The sequence below is a fragment of the Adiantum capillus-veneris genome, chromosome 8 (genome assembly GCF_014529385.1).
Source record: "Adiantum capillus-veneris isolate H3 chromosome 8, ASM1452938v2, whole genome shotgun sequence".
Classification (NCBI taxonomy): Eukaryota; Viridiplantae; Streptophyta; class Polypodiopsida; order Polypodiales; family Pteridaceae; genus Adiantum; species Adiantum capillus-veneris.
The window spans coordinates 13,194,162-13,208,952 of NC_140938.1; positions in this window are offsets into that span (position 1 = coordinate 13,194,162).

A 14,791-nucleotide genomic window follows, 5' to 3' on the forward strand; every position below is an offset into this window, starting at 1 on the left:
CATATGGACATCGGTTGATAACGTGGCTATATGATGTTCGTATGCAAGCCATTGTTTCTCCTTAGATTCAGGCGGCACTCGATCGGTAACGTGGCTAATAGAGTGTCGTTTGTTAGAAGCATCTGTTTTTGCATAAATGTGGCGTTCAGGTCGTCAACCCGGTCGTACGAACGTCATATAATTTGTATGTGCATGTGCAATTAAATTTTTAAGTATTAAGAATATGAAATACTTGGTCGGTAACGCGGCTGTGAAGAGTATTTCATATACAAAATATATGAATTGTTTGATTTTGTTGTTTTTAACTGTCCATTTGAAATTGTATACTAGCTAATCATATTCAAAAGAATACTTTATTCATCAATCATCGCTATTTTAAATGCTCCATCTATATAAATTATATGTAAAAAAGTATTTGCACAAAAATTGCATGTTAAATATTCTTTTTTATCTTTTTAAAGGACTCTCAAGCATTATCGCTATTTTTAATACTTCATTTACATAAATTCTCTGTAAAAAATCTAAATGCACACAATGTGCATGTTAAATATTCTTTTGTATCTTTTTAAAGAGCATCAATTATCATCGCTTTTTTTATTACATTTACATAAATTCTATGTGAAAAAGTGTGTGAACACAATTTGCTAGTCCAATTTGTATACTTCTAATGTTTTAAATGTTTTTGAAGTTTTTAAGTCGGTGTGTGCTTTGTTTGAATTAGTATGTGCGCACGGAGAAAAATATAAGTTAAAAATTCAATATATTTGAAATGTGCCGAACTGTTAACATGTATTGTTTGATCTGCATTTTACACGTGTAACAGATTGCAATTTCAAGTGAAGATTATTTTCAATTTTTATCAATATTTCCTTGCACATTTCTTAAAGTCTTAAAGTGGTGGTTAAGGGTTTGCCTGAAATAGTGTGAGAGTGTTAGTGTCATTCGCAACCATGAAGTTGTATTTGATATGCTGTTTTAAATTGTCTAGTGCAAATATGACGCCGGATCAAAAGAAAAGTATTATGCGTGCCATTCATAAAGAATGTATTTTGGCAATCTCATCATGTGCAGATGATCGCATACAGCAGATTAGTGAAAGCGATGTCTTCATCAAAGACCTCACTAGCACTATATGGGAGAACACAGAGCGCAGATTGCGACTTGAAGGCCATTATGAGTTGTTGATTCCAACAGGGATTTGAGAATTTGACCCCCACCACAAGGTTAGGACAGTGTTGGGCAATATGAAAGTATGTTGCAGAGACTTAAAGGAAGATATCCCACCTGCCTGCGACATGTCAAAATTAGAGCTTTGGGATAAATTGTGGGAAGAACAGAAGGTAAAGATGAAGCGTGTGAAAGCACAGGACCAAGCAGCCTTACCCAAGAGATTGAAGATGGCCCAAGATGCGCAAGCAGCTTTGGGAGGTCGATCCGATGCCAACGGCACTGGTACAATCATGCGCACGGCTTTGAATGCAAAGTACACTCATCTTGTCGGCATCCCTCATGAAGCCTTGGTAGAAGGTATGAGGATTTAAGCAGGCTCCTTCGGTGTGTGCACATTATACACCATCAAAGGCATCTCTTTTTTTCCATACCACATTACATATGTGGGAAAATGTTAAAAGGGAGGGAGTGAGGCAAAATTTGATAGCTTTCAGAAAACGCAAGGAATGCAAACGCTTCATCCCTTCATTGTAAGGTGCATTGGTTTTACTACCGAAGCTCCTTAGATCACAATATTCCCATACTACAATGGGGGTACCGTGGGCGACATGATGTGCCGCTTACCATTCGCTCACGGATTGTTCAGACGACACATGCACAAGCTACAACACGGCTGGAGGTCATTGCCTGTAGCAAATCTTCCTGTACAAGAGATAGACATGGTGCGGATCAAAGCAGTAATCGAGCAGATGCCAGCCATTTGTCACGCCTTAATTGACGATGTTGCAGCTGCCCACTCGGCCAGTATAGTGCACAGTGACCTGCACCCGTTCAACATAATGTTGGACTTTACTCGTGCCAATAAAGCCCATGTCGGCATCATTGATTGGGGTATGAAGCGCGCAGCGATTAATTATCTGCATCCAAGCACACAATTGGACTCTACAATTTTGGATGCACAGAGATCAGGGAATACCGAGAGTAAGCGACCATGGATTGCTCCCGAACTATACGATCCACGGGATGCACAGATGCATACACAAAAGCAAGCGACATTTATGCATTGGGCTACCTATTCGACATGCTGGCAAATTTTTTAAGTGCAACCGGAAAAGTTTATTTTGCAGAAGAAGTTTTTCACCACCCGGACGAAGATGTTATGAGGGCTATTCGAATTAAAGTAGAGTGTTGAATGAAGTTAAAACAGCGGGAACAAAGAAGAAATGCTTCTGGCGTGTTGATATTCTTCAAAGAACATTTAAAGATAGACCCTAGCCTCCAACATCCCCTTGTTGAACTTGCACCATCATTTTATCCGATTTAAACATTTCTATGATATACATATGTCTTGTCCAGGGTATTCTATTTTTTATTGAAGTGTATTATCTGGTTTGAAGTGGTTCACCTAATTGAGTCAATTATCTTTAGTCATTTCAAGTTTGTCATTTAACTGTCAGTATTTCAAATTTGCCTTGTGGTTCAATTAGTCACATTTGTTGTGGTTTGATTTAGTGAATTCCACGTACTTTCCCTGTGAACGAGAAGTTTCTATATTCTACATCTATAGACTGTTGTATTCGGCACAACAAGCGACATGCACTGCTCGACGACTCTCACAATGGGAAAATCCAAACCACATGCAATGGAAAGAGATCAATAAAGAAGTGGCAAAGGACACGATCAAGACAATATGGCCATGTGAGGACGCAGAGATCAAGAAAGGAAGGTGGAAGGTTTCGAAGTGCAACCATGATGCGATCAAAGAAAAAGCTGAGAGGATTTATTTGGAGGTTTATGGCCATCCCCTGCACAATGCATATTGTGTGCTATATTTTGCAAAAATGTTATATGTTCACTCTGTACAACAACGGCCAATAGACTTCTCGTCAAAGGAGACAACTGTTGCCACTCACGATTTAAGGGAGAGTTGTGTCACTTTCACCCGAGATGATCTAGCATTGATAGTGGAAGGCGCCGACCTACAGTTAAAGAGAGAGAAGGATATTTACATGACACAGTTGGCAGAGAAAGATGCAAAAATAACACGGCTTTCTATAGCCACCAAGACACCCCAACCCTCACAAGTCCAGATGGAGAAAAGCATTCACCGCTTAAGCCAGGACGTTCAAAATCTGACACAGCGAGTGAATCCAACACCTGTACAAGGGACACACATCAGCCTCCTTGTCATGCATCCAGATTTGGTCCCCTCGTCTACTTCAGATACATCCTCATCTTCCCAATGTCCAGTTTGCTACAAGAAGTTTGATAGATAGAGTGGATATTATACATTGACATGTGGTCATTATTATCATTTAGTTTGTCTTATTTGTTTAATGCAAAATAGTAGTCGATGCATAATCTGTTCACAAGATATTTCACAAGGAATATATTTTATGTTCGGCATGGCAAACGAGTATAAATTCAAGCAAGCCCACCAAGATACCCCTAGCACAATTAGAAATCTGTTTGATGAGCAAGATGCTGCTTCAGGGCAACACAATTAAGATCGACAAACTATGTACTATCGCAAATATGAAGAATTGTAATTACTCAAAATACATTTGAATACAAGGTCTTTTATAATGGTTTTTGATATTTAATTGTTCTACTCTCAAGCTATATTGAATCTGTCGAGATGTTATCTGGTTCTAAGTCTGAGTGTTGTGGTTCTCCTTGTAATTCAACCTCCACATCTATTATCAAATTCTCTTCTATTTCGTCTGCAGTGCATTGAGATACACCAACATTGAACTCTTCTTCATCTTCGTTTTGACAATCATAAAACCAGGTTGGCATTTCCTCCTCGTAGCTAGCACTTTCGATGTGATTCAATATCTTTACGTTGCAAAACATATACACTAATTTTTATGCTCTGTCTGCTAATAGTTTGTTGTGAATAGTGTTGTGAACATACTTGTACATACTCCAGTTTCTCTCTAAACTTGAGTTTGTTGCACATTGTGTGAGTACTTTCATTGCAAGGGGACGTAAGGTAGCGTAATGCTCTCCACCATTTATCATCCACCACTTCCATGCAGGTTGCTCTTTTGCCATTACCCTTACAAAATTATTCGCAAAAGGACCTTCTTTTAATCTAAATGCACTCATTTTTTTGATGCAATCAATTCGTTCATGAACATTGGAGTAGAATATATTGACCATGTAATAGAAATTGCTTACCACCTCTGTATTGGACATCAGATCTAAATTCCAATACTCTAGATCGAGCATGTAAGCAACGCTATGGAGTGGACGCTATCAACGCTCTTCCACCTTGCATGAAAATACTTACCCAAAATTTTTCGCTATTTGTCAGAGAATGGTAGTCGCCACTCCTTCTCTACTACAGACTCTTTTAGCTCTTCGGGATTTTCAAGACTCTATTGGACTGACCACCATGTCATCCACACTTTGTCCAAGTTTGGTGCCCTTTGATCAAGGTTGCGGATCGCGAACATAACGGGTATCATTACATGGTATGCATCCATTACACTCCTCCACCAAACAGCCTTGTTTACATTGCCACGTAGACATGTAATTTTATCTTTCACTTTTTCTTTTTGCTCAAGCTGCCATTCATCAAAGGCCGCACAATTCAATGTGTCAATCAGAGCGCATTTATTACGGAGAAGTGATTCCAAGGTATAAAAGCGTGTGCAAAACCGAGTTTCAGCAGGAAGTTTCAACATCATTGACATGCGCATCCTATACAAATCGAGCACTCTGTCGTTTCAAGATAAATTTCGCAACCTGACGTACTATATCAATTATTTTGGCGAACCATGTGGTTTCTTCGCTAGTGTACCAATCTTTCAGGACCAAGTTTAAGCTGTGCGTATTACAACCATTGGCAAAAATGTGTGGAAAGCACTTTTTTATTAATTTACTGGCGTTTTTACAATTCTTTACGTTGTCCATGACTACTTGAACGACATGTTCAGCACCAATTTCTTTAATTACATTAATCAAGACCTCATAAATATATTTGCCACTTTTAATTGCACCAAAACTATCAATCGCCTTTATAAATGTTTCTCCCCTTGGACAAACGAGCATTACATTGATCAACAGTCTTCTCTGAATATTTGACCAGCCATCACTCACAATCATACATCCTAAAAGCGAAATATTCCCAAGTATTATTTTGCCAATACGCTCTTTGACTTCGATGTAACATTTGTCCAAGAAAAAATTTATTATCGTGTGATAAGAAGGAGCTAAAAATCCTGGACCAAACTCACCGATTTTCTTCCAAGCAGCCTTCCAATGATTGCTGTCTTCCATGACCAAAGCACTTCCAGTAAAGAATATTGCTTTGGTGAGTGCAGTTTGTGCTTCTTCTAGAGACTGCATTCGAAAGCTTTGATGTAATGATTTTTTACGCATTTGACTAAGTCCACCTTCATTGTGACGCTTAAAAGGAACACTGCCTAGAATTTCCTCTCCTTGCGGAGGTTGTTCTCCAAGGTTAGTTGGCGTCACTACAAGATCTACGGAGTTAATATTTGGCTCTCGGAACTCTTGACTCAAAGCCACAGAGCTATATATCTATTGTCTCTTGCCACCCTTTTTGGTGAGCTCTTCTCTCAAATGCTTTGCAATTGCAGGTGCCTGAGGATGTTCACATTTCTTACAACTCTTTTTAACGCTACCCAGAAAATGGTCCCTAATACGGGGTGCACCGCCTAATTTTGTTGTGTGATAAAATTTACATTGCCACTCCATATATCGGTCGTATATGTTGTGAGCATAATCCCACTCTTTGCCATTAGGAAAAATATGGACTCTCCTTGGGCCTTTTTGATTAGTGAAGGCTTAAGGGAGAACCAATGAGAAGGCTCTTGGGATATCACCTAGAGGGGGAGGAATGGTAGGGGTGCAGCCTAATTGTCTCCCTCTTCAATGCTTGGTTCTTAGAGAGAGGTGGGAGGTAGACTGGGGGGGAGGGGGGGTAAATAGGAGGAGAGAGGTGTCATAAAAGAGGGAGGGACCCCCAAAAAAAAAACGCGCATGCTTAAAAATCCTAAAAATTGATTTTTTTTTTTTAAGTTCCAAAGTTGACCCATTTGCCTCCAAAACTGCCCCAAAACATAAACTAACTTAAAAAAGTCAATTTTTTCCCCCAAAATCCACTTTTCTCTCTCTCCCTCATTACTTTTCTCTCCCACACTCTCCCTCCTCCCATTCTCTGTCTACAGTCAAGGCATCCATAGCCAAAAGCTTTCCACCACTCTCTTCCTCTCTCCATAGCTCCCCCTTCTCTCACACCTCCATCAACCCTCTACAGTCCCACACTCCATCGCCCACAGCTCCACTATCCTCTCTACCTCTCACTCCTCCCCTCTTTCTCTATCTCCACTGTCAAAGCCACCATAGCCACCATAAGCAGCTCACCTCACCCTCCCCTCAGCTCCTCATTCTCTCTCCACAGTACTCAACTCTTTCAAATCCCTTCCTAAGCCCAACTTTGCAAGCATGTCCACGCATAGACGGCCCAAACCAGAGATAGAGGAGATTGTGTTGCACAACACAAAAGACTAAGAGGGGGTATGGATCCCACAAGTATTCAAGAAGGGTGCATGGGTCTACATGCAACCGTCATGTGTTGGACCTCATCGCGTACGGTGTCGAGACGTATTGGAACGTCATTGGAAGGGCCGGCTATTGGCATTCAAAGAAACAAAGTCCGGAATGGTGGCCATCGTGCAACACGTCTACAGTGTAGCTGAGATCCACCTCAAGAGAGCTTCAACTCAATTTGCACCTCATTGTAAGTTTTCATGGTTTAGCTATCCCATGCATATGTCATGTTTACGTTTATGTGATCATTATGTTTAACTAAGGGCATTTGTAAAGATGTTTTTCCATCCAGCTTAGTTGAGGAGTAGCCGCTTGAGTGCCTCTCATGCACGTTCATGGTTTTGCATGCTCACATTGGGGAGCTTATGTTTCCTAATGTTTCATCGAAAAAACTTACCAAGCAATGAATATTCATGTACTCCCACAAGTACGTGGTGCCGAAGTCAAGCCAAAGCTATGGTAGGTTAGAAGCCGTGGAAACACCCTCATTCCAGAGTGCAGAATGGCCAACTCCAGACCATTGGGCTTTGCTTTCTTTCAAGCGCAAGGTGCTGCAAGATTTCCAAGGGTCCCTAAAGTTTGGTAAGGCAACCAGATCGGTGGGTCTCTGTTGGCATTGTCCCATTCATTTGTTTGTGCATGCATTCCGCTCTCTGCCGATTGTAGAAACACCAACAATGTTTGTTTGCAAAGAAGTTGACATAGATGCAATGGACACCATTCTAGGTGTCAATTGGGGCTATGTTGACGGTTTGCATGATGGTGACTGTTATAAGTGCAATGTGTCCCCCACACAGTTTTGCCTTTGGTATTTGAAAGCAAGGTGCACCTTGTATGCACGGTTTAGCTACGAGAGGTGGATGCACAAACGTGGCAAATGGATACCCTTGCAGCTGACAGCCGAAGAGGTTCAATCCTTTGAAATTCGTGTCCGCATGCCCAATAGCGAGGTGGAGGTGGTTGCAGTGAATCCGCATTGGACTCTTGCCAATGTTCGGGAACACTTTGTTATAATGGGATTCGAGGATGTCGGTAATGCAAGTTTCAAACTGGAACAACGCAAGGTCTGCTTTGTGCTTGCTTAACTACCTTTTCTTAATTTTTTGTGGGTTTTTGTATTTTGATTGCCCATTTTTTGGTTGTATAGATTGGAAGGCGGATGGAGGCCACTATGCTTGTTTACAAAGATTGGGCTACAGACGAAATCATCTTGTCTAAGTGGATTGGCTTGTAACTTTAATCGTTTATATATTGGATATTTTATTAAAGATTTTGAAAAGTTTTAAGGTGTTGTACTTGATTTTGTACTTGAGTTTTCAGGTGGTGTAAATTTATTTTTTAAATGCATATTTTTTATTTTTTTCGAGATGGAATATGTCTATATAAGGAGGACCACCTCCTCATTTCACCATTTTCATCCCAGCATTGCAGAGAGACCTAGCATACCCAATCACGCAAAGAGAAGACATGGCTGCTACTAGTGCTTTAGATGCATTCCTTACTGAGGTTGGTCAAGCATTTTTCACAACCCAACCCGATTTGGAAACCACTTTGACCCTCCACTCTTAATCTCTTGAGCACATTACTTCATACATTTCCACGTGCATGGGGAGATTCATTGTTGAGTTACCAAACCGGCCAGAGCAATGGGTCCCTGAAGGCCTTCTCCACCACATCTACCAAGGGGACAGGCCATTTCATCAACGGCTTGCACGCTTTGCCACCATAGCACAACCCGCCGGACAATATGTGCGGCTTGAAGCTGATGATGTGCGACCAATGCATAAGGGAAGGATCGGAAACACTTTTTTCTCTGTTCATGCCATAATGATCTTCCTCCTTCATGAGTGCCCAGCAGGCCCTGATGTAGTGCTACCACACTTGCAGATCGGTGGGGTATTGGCTGATGTGAAGGACCCCAAGCCCGCGGCCATTGACTCATCCGCAGAGGAGAGGACGCTTGCCTTGACCTACCCTGTAGGGATTCAAGGCCTCTTGGAGGTCTATCCATCAGTTGGTTCATCCTCGGGACCGTCAGAAGGAACCACCACTCGGGATGCCATCCCTGAGGTAGAGATTACCTGCTTCTCCTCCATTGTGGTGGGTGGGGAGGAGTTTGTGTTTATGCACGATCTGGAGAAATCCTTTGAGCTTTGCATGGATGAGTGTTTCTCCATCCTCGATGCCCATGGCAAGTTTGAGGTTGATACCACCACCTCCCATGATGATGATCTCCTACTGCCCATGGGGAATACTTTGGCGGACACAGTGGTGATCGCACAAGTCGTGGTGGCAGTGGCTGAGTAGGCCAAGGTCTCTGAGGAGGAGTTTGTGGACGTGCAAGCCATGTGTTTGGCTAAACGTGCAAGAGTGGATTCACCACCACCTGCTGCAACACCTGTTTTGCTTGATCCAAAGGGGAAGTCAAGCGTGGATCTTTACTTGCACCCGGATGCCGATGAGGAGGATCGTAGACAAGAGGTATAGATACTCACTTACATTTGATTGTTACAAATGATTTTGTTAATGTTATATCATAATTATGTGCCCTATCTCAGAAAACCTATGTTTTGCAAGATGTTCTGGAGGTTGACGCCTGGGCGCAACGGTCAGAGGGGAGGAGGACGTCGTTCGGACCTCAAGCGGCACTTAGGCTCACTACCTCGGCACACTTCCCATTGGTGTCGTGGTGTTTGTCCATGCCGACTACTCTCCAAATGGTCGCTACAACATTTTTGCTCTCCGTTCACTCTCCAAGGCGTTGTGTTTAACAACACTTGCCCAAACGGCCAACCTTGTAGTGCTTGTAAAGAAAGCTTTTGCAATATCCACTTTCGGTGTAAACTTTCGCGGGCGCCTTATTGCCCATGTCAGCATGAACCAAGCTATAGGGGTTAATGACACCCAAGAAATCACAACCACTTTACTTAACATGGAGCCACCCCAAAAGGCCAAGCGCTAGAAAATTGTAATCAAAAAGATCCTAAAGCAAAAGCCGGATATCATGTAAAGCATTGATTTCTTTAATGAAACTACTTTTTGTTGTCTATGACTCTCTTTCTAGCAAGGTTTTGAATTTCTTATATGTTGGGCTTCCATTGTGTATGAGAAGCACCATAATTTCTGCTATGACTACTAAAGGGTTTGGCAGGCATTAAAATTTATAAAATGCATACATTGTTATATCTAGGCTTCCAAAGTTATGGATGTGCATAGTAAAGGGCTTGGAAGTCCCTAAAATATGCTGCCACAAGGGCACGCATTGGGGCCTTCCATCAGCAGATGAAGTGTGCAAATGCGCGCCCTTGTGGCAGATGAATTTGGACACATCTAGGAGCATACCCAGGTACAAAACAGAGTGAGAAGACATTAATACACAGTTGCAAAACAGAAAGACATGGATACCCAGGTAACCTTAAGCCCATCTTGCCCCAGATACCTAAATTTGTATTAACAAACCACAAGAGTAAACTATGTGGAAATATCTAGCCCTTTTTGGAGTATAGGACTGACATGGACTAAGGGGGGATGATTGCCAGAAGTATCTATGCTAATTGAAGCATTGAAGCAAACAAAACATACTTATTTCTTATCAAAATTGTCTGGAAACCATTGGAAAGTGTCTAGAAAGCACTAGGAAAGGCTGCCACAAGGGCGCGCATTGTGTCCATCCATAGGCCTCTAGAAGCCCCAAATGTGCGCCCTTGTGGCAGCCAGTTTGGGGGCATTCCAAGCCATTTTCAACACTTTGTAGATGCTTTTTCCATGCAATAGTGAGTCACATAGCATGGATACATTAGGAAGTGCATGCCCCACTTAGCCAAGGTGCTAAACGTAGGCAATTTTTCACAATAACAAGCTAATGGCTACATACATACAATAGAAGGTAGACAAAACTTGGACCAGTGCTACATTGCATGGTACAGAATTAAAACAATACAATGCGCAGTGGGGTATACAATAAAAGACGCTTATATTCAAATTCTTCCCAATACAATGCGCAGAGTGGGGTATACAATCAAAAGATGCTTGTATTCAAATTCTTCCAAATCTTGGAGTTCCGTAAATACAAAAAGGTTTGATGCCTAATTACAAGCTACTCCTCATGGCGCAAACGGCAAGCAAGCTGCATATCCTTGGGCATAATGGTTACACGCTTTGCATGGATGGCACAGAGGTTAGAATCCTCAAATGTGCTAGTTAAATATTGCTCTGCTGCCTCTTGGACTGCCTCTATGGCCACGGCGCCCATCCGAAACTGAGTGTTGTACAATTGCAAAACCTCCCTGCATAGCCTTGCAAAAGGGGCCCTCCGAATCAAGAGCTCGGTACTCTTTTTATAGTGTCAAATCTCTGCAAAAGCACGGCTGCGCTTTCGTACCTTCTGAGGTCGACGTGGAGGTGCATTTTTGGCAGGAGTTGGGGCAACTTGCTTCCTCTTCTTGTAGACAATGCTCTTTCTCTTTTTTTTCTGCACAGGCACTTCCAACACCTCATAATCTGATTCCACCCACTCTCCATCTGATTCGTGCTCTTCACTATTGACCGGATGTGATGGTGTAGGTCCACTCCCTTTAGGAAGTGTCTTACCCCCAATAGACATGTGAGCCTGATAAGTTTGAATTTGGACGCCAACCCATGGCGCATCGTCATCCGTTTGTGTCTCTTCGGAGCCTTCTGACGGTTGCTTTTGGCTGTTTGTTTCTTTGCCTTGGTCGCTCTCATCCTCCCTGTTGCCATCAGAATCGTTGGAGTCTGATGAATAGACAACAAGGCGATGCTTCCGTCTCTCTTTTGCTGCTGTAGAGGACTGGCCATGCTGATTTGAAGCTCCAGCTTCTTCTGTGTGGACTTCACCTTGAGCTTGTGAAGTTCCAGCTTCTGTTGCTGTACCTTTGAGTCGTTGGCCATCCGGCCCCTCTGGATATGCAATCCTAGCCGTTTGTTTTGTTCTTGCCATGGTAGCACCTAGTAGGGAAAATGACAAAATGAGCGCCTTCAACCTTTAAATAGATTTTTTTGAGATTTGGGCCCTTTCACACTATGCGGCCAATTGAGTGAAACTCAAATAAACCAATTGAATTTAACAACTAAACCTGGATCATGCGGACGGTTGATGCGATGCCCAAACGCTGCCTTTTCGATACTTAGTTGCACGCCAAGCTTCATGGCCCAGGGACGCTCACGAGCGTTTCCACTTCTCGGATGCTGCAGTACGAGAGGCGTTGCATAACTGCTTTGCTAACATCGACTCTCTTGCTTTATCACTAGTACGAGTTCTCCCAAAGGTGTGCCTAAAAAACCAGTTAAACATCTCTTGGAGGTAGTTGGAGTGTGAACTACCACCACCATGCCGAGTATTCTTGAAGTAGACTCCTTTTGCTCGATAGTGGGACTTCTCCATGCCTTGTGTACTCCATATATCAAGCGAACCATAGCGGTCCATGAAGTATGCACCATGCGCATAGAGAATGTGCTAAAACAACCAAAAAGGAGATAAGCTAATAGAAAAGTTGCATTTTCAAACATTGCATATGTATTAAGTCCGTTAAAACAAACCATGTAGTATGTAATCTTCCTTTCAGACCATCCGTCCTTAGCGGCCTTTGTGAATTCATAAAGCACCTTTTTGAATTCCTCTTGCTGCTCAACGGTGGTTCTTGAAAGATTCATCAATTGCACAACCTTTTGAAAGGATGACCATACTAGCTTGCGTTGGTTAGCAACCTCCACATTGGGATCTTTGTCCGTCGTGCATGAACACAAATCTTTCCACAACTCCCACCACTTCTCACTTGCTAGATCGAGACTTGCCTTGGATACCTACATTGGAGACTTTGACACCTTCTTTGAAAAATCGATGTGCCTTGGCTCCATTCATGGAAACCTTTTGTGCCACCTCATATGTCTTCTCCCTACAAGTCTCTGCTACAATGTTCACCCTTGATCGGTGACATCCAATCTCATTAAGGAGCGTCTCCACCCCCTGCAAGGAGTTTTTTGACCGTTGAAGGGGCTTCATTGTGAAAGCATAATCAATGTGATGCTTTACGATCCTATCAAATATTCGCATAACGCATGCAATGTACAAAAGTGAACATTGTTGAGGGAGAAGGGAATTATGGGGTTCCACCCAAGATCTTTGCTATCCCTATTGGGCACCTGTAGCATATCACATGAAATAACCAAAGTTTGCCACTCCCTATTTATATGGTCATCATTATCTTCATCCCGACCTTCCACTTGAGTTGCTCGACTTGTCTTATGCCCTTTCGTACAGAATGGATAGGGAAGTAAAGAATTTGCACCTTGTTTGCATCCAAGCATGCACTTTATGGTCTTTAGATCACCACCTAAATGCCATTCAACATCAAACTCCCCACGTCCTGGAACCATGAGCTTCTCACCGTTTATTTGAGCTTTAATGACCTCTGTGACCCATGGGATTCTACTGAAAATCCATGCAAGGACTTCATGTGTCTCTTTCGGAACTTCAATTGCACCAAGCCATCATATATCCTTCTCTGATTGCACACTAAAAGAGGGCTTTGTCACTTCACTCGAACTGCAAGATTGCTTGGCATAAGCTAGGGCTTCATTCATAAGCGTGATGCTCATTCTCTCCAACTTTCTCCCTTTAACAATTACACACTCATCCAACTTCAGCACAAACACAAGCTTGCCTTCAAGAACTGCCAACAATATAAAGCCTCAGAATGCATGTTATGACATATCATAGAGCATGTAGGCAACTCTAAACTAACCTGCATCACTCAAATTGTAGAAAACAGCCATGGACTGCTGCAATCGTATCAAGTCCACAAAGATATTGTTGAATTTGGTGTGAACAAACCCTTCGGTCCGCAACACACTATTAGAAATAGCACCGCTTCCCTTCCCGCGGCCCTTCCTTCCTTCTGATTTGCTACGGAGCGGCTGAAGAGGCATCGTGTCTTCAATATACAAGTAGTCTCCTAATCGGTGAACAACATCTTCATTTGACACCTTCTTGGCAATCGCCACTCTGTGAGGAAGTGGAAATAGGTTTTCCGTGACTCCTCGACTTCTTAATGCATCTTTTAACACTTGATGTATTGCTTGATAGCCCTTGGTACTAATCCCAACAGCATCACAAATATCCTGAACATCTAGATTAGTGACAATATCAGAAAAATCACTAAGAACTCTCTTACTGATTGCGTCTTTCAAGTGTTTTGCCTCTGGATCATCAAGCATCCCAATAAAATCCTCTTTGTTGAAACAAGAACGAAGTAAAGTAGCCCTAGCTGACGCATTCTCGTTGCCGCACGTTTCTTGGACGAAGTTCCTATTGCCCAAAACAACAATGATAAGCGGTATTAGACTTAAACAACATAAGGGACAGAACATGTTACCTCATAGCTGTCACCCTTCGTTTTTTTGCACCTCCACGTGGTGCAAGAGTCTGAATTTCGGACAACTCTCGTTTCCTCACCCTACCTCCCATGGCAGTACTCTTCATGTGTGAAAGAGTATCCTCAAGCTTTTTAATTACATTTTCCTTGGTTGTGATGGTGCTCTTTGCCTCCTCAAGCGCACTAGTAGCTGTTTACATCTGATCTTGAAGATTGTGGAAACTCCCATTGAGCAACTACCAATGACGCAATTAAATTTCGGACCGTGCAATCTCGTGTTTGTTGAGTCTCTTGCAGTAGCCCAACAAACCTTGCTCTCCATTTCCAACGTATTGCAACAGTGATGGAATGTTTGTAAAAGACGGATGAACATTGAGAGAAGGATCCTTTGGATACAAGCATCCGTCTGTCCAGACATCCACATTCTTCTTCCCTTGAGCGCGGCGTTCGTTGGCTAAAGGTAATGTACCCAAGCATGTTTTCTTTGTCGGAACATACTCTTGAGGTAGGCGTAGGAAAATCCCTGGAGACCTACCGCGTGAAGAGCTTGCTGGGACATTGGTCACGTCGTCAAGAGGCATTGTAGGATGGAGAGATGGAGCTTGAAGGATGGAAAGATAGAGCTTGTAGGATGGAGAGATGGA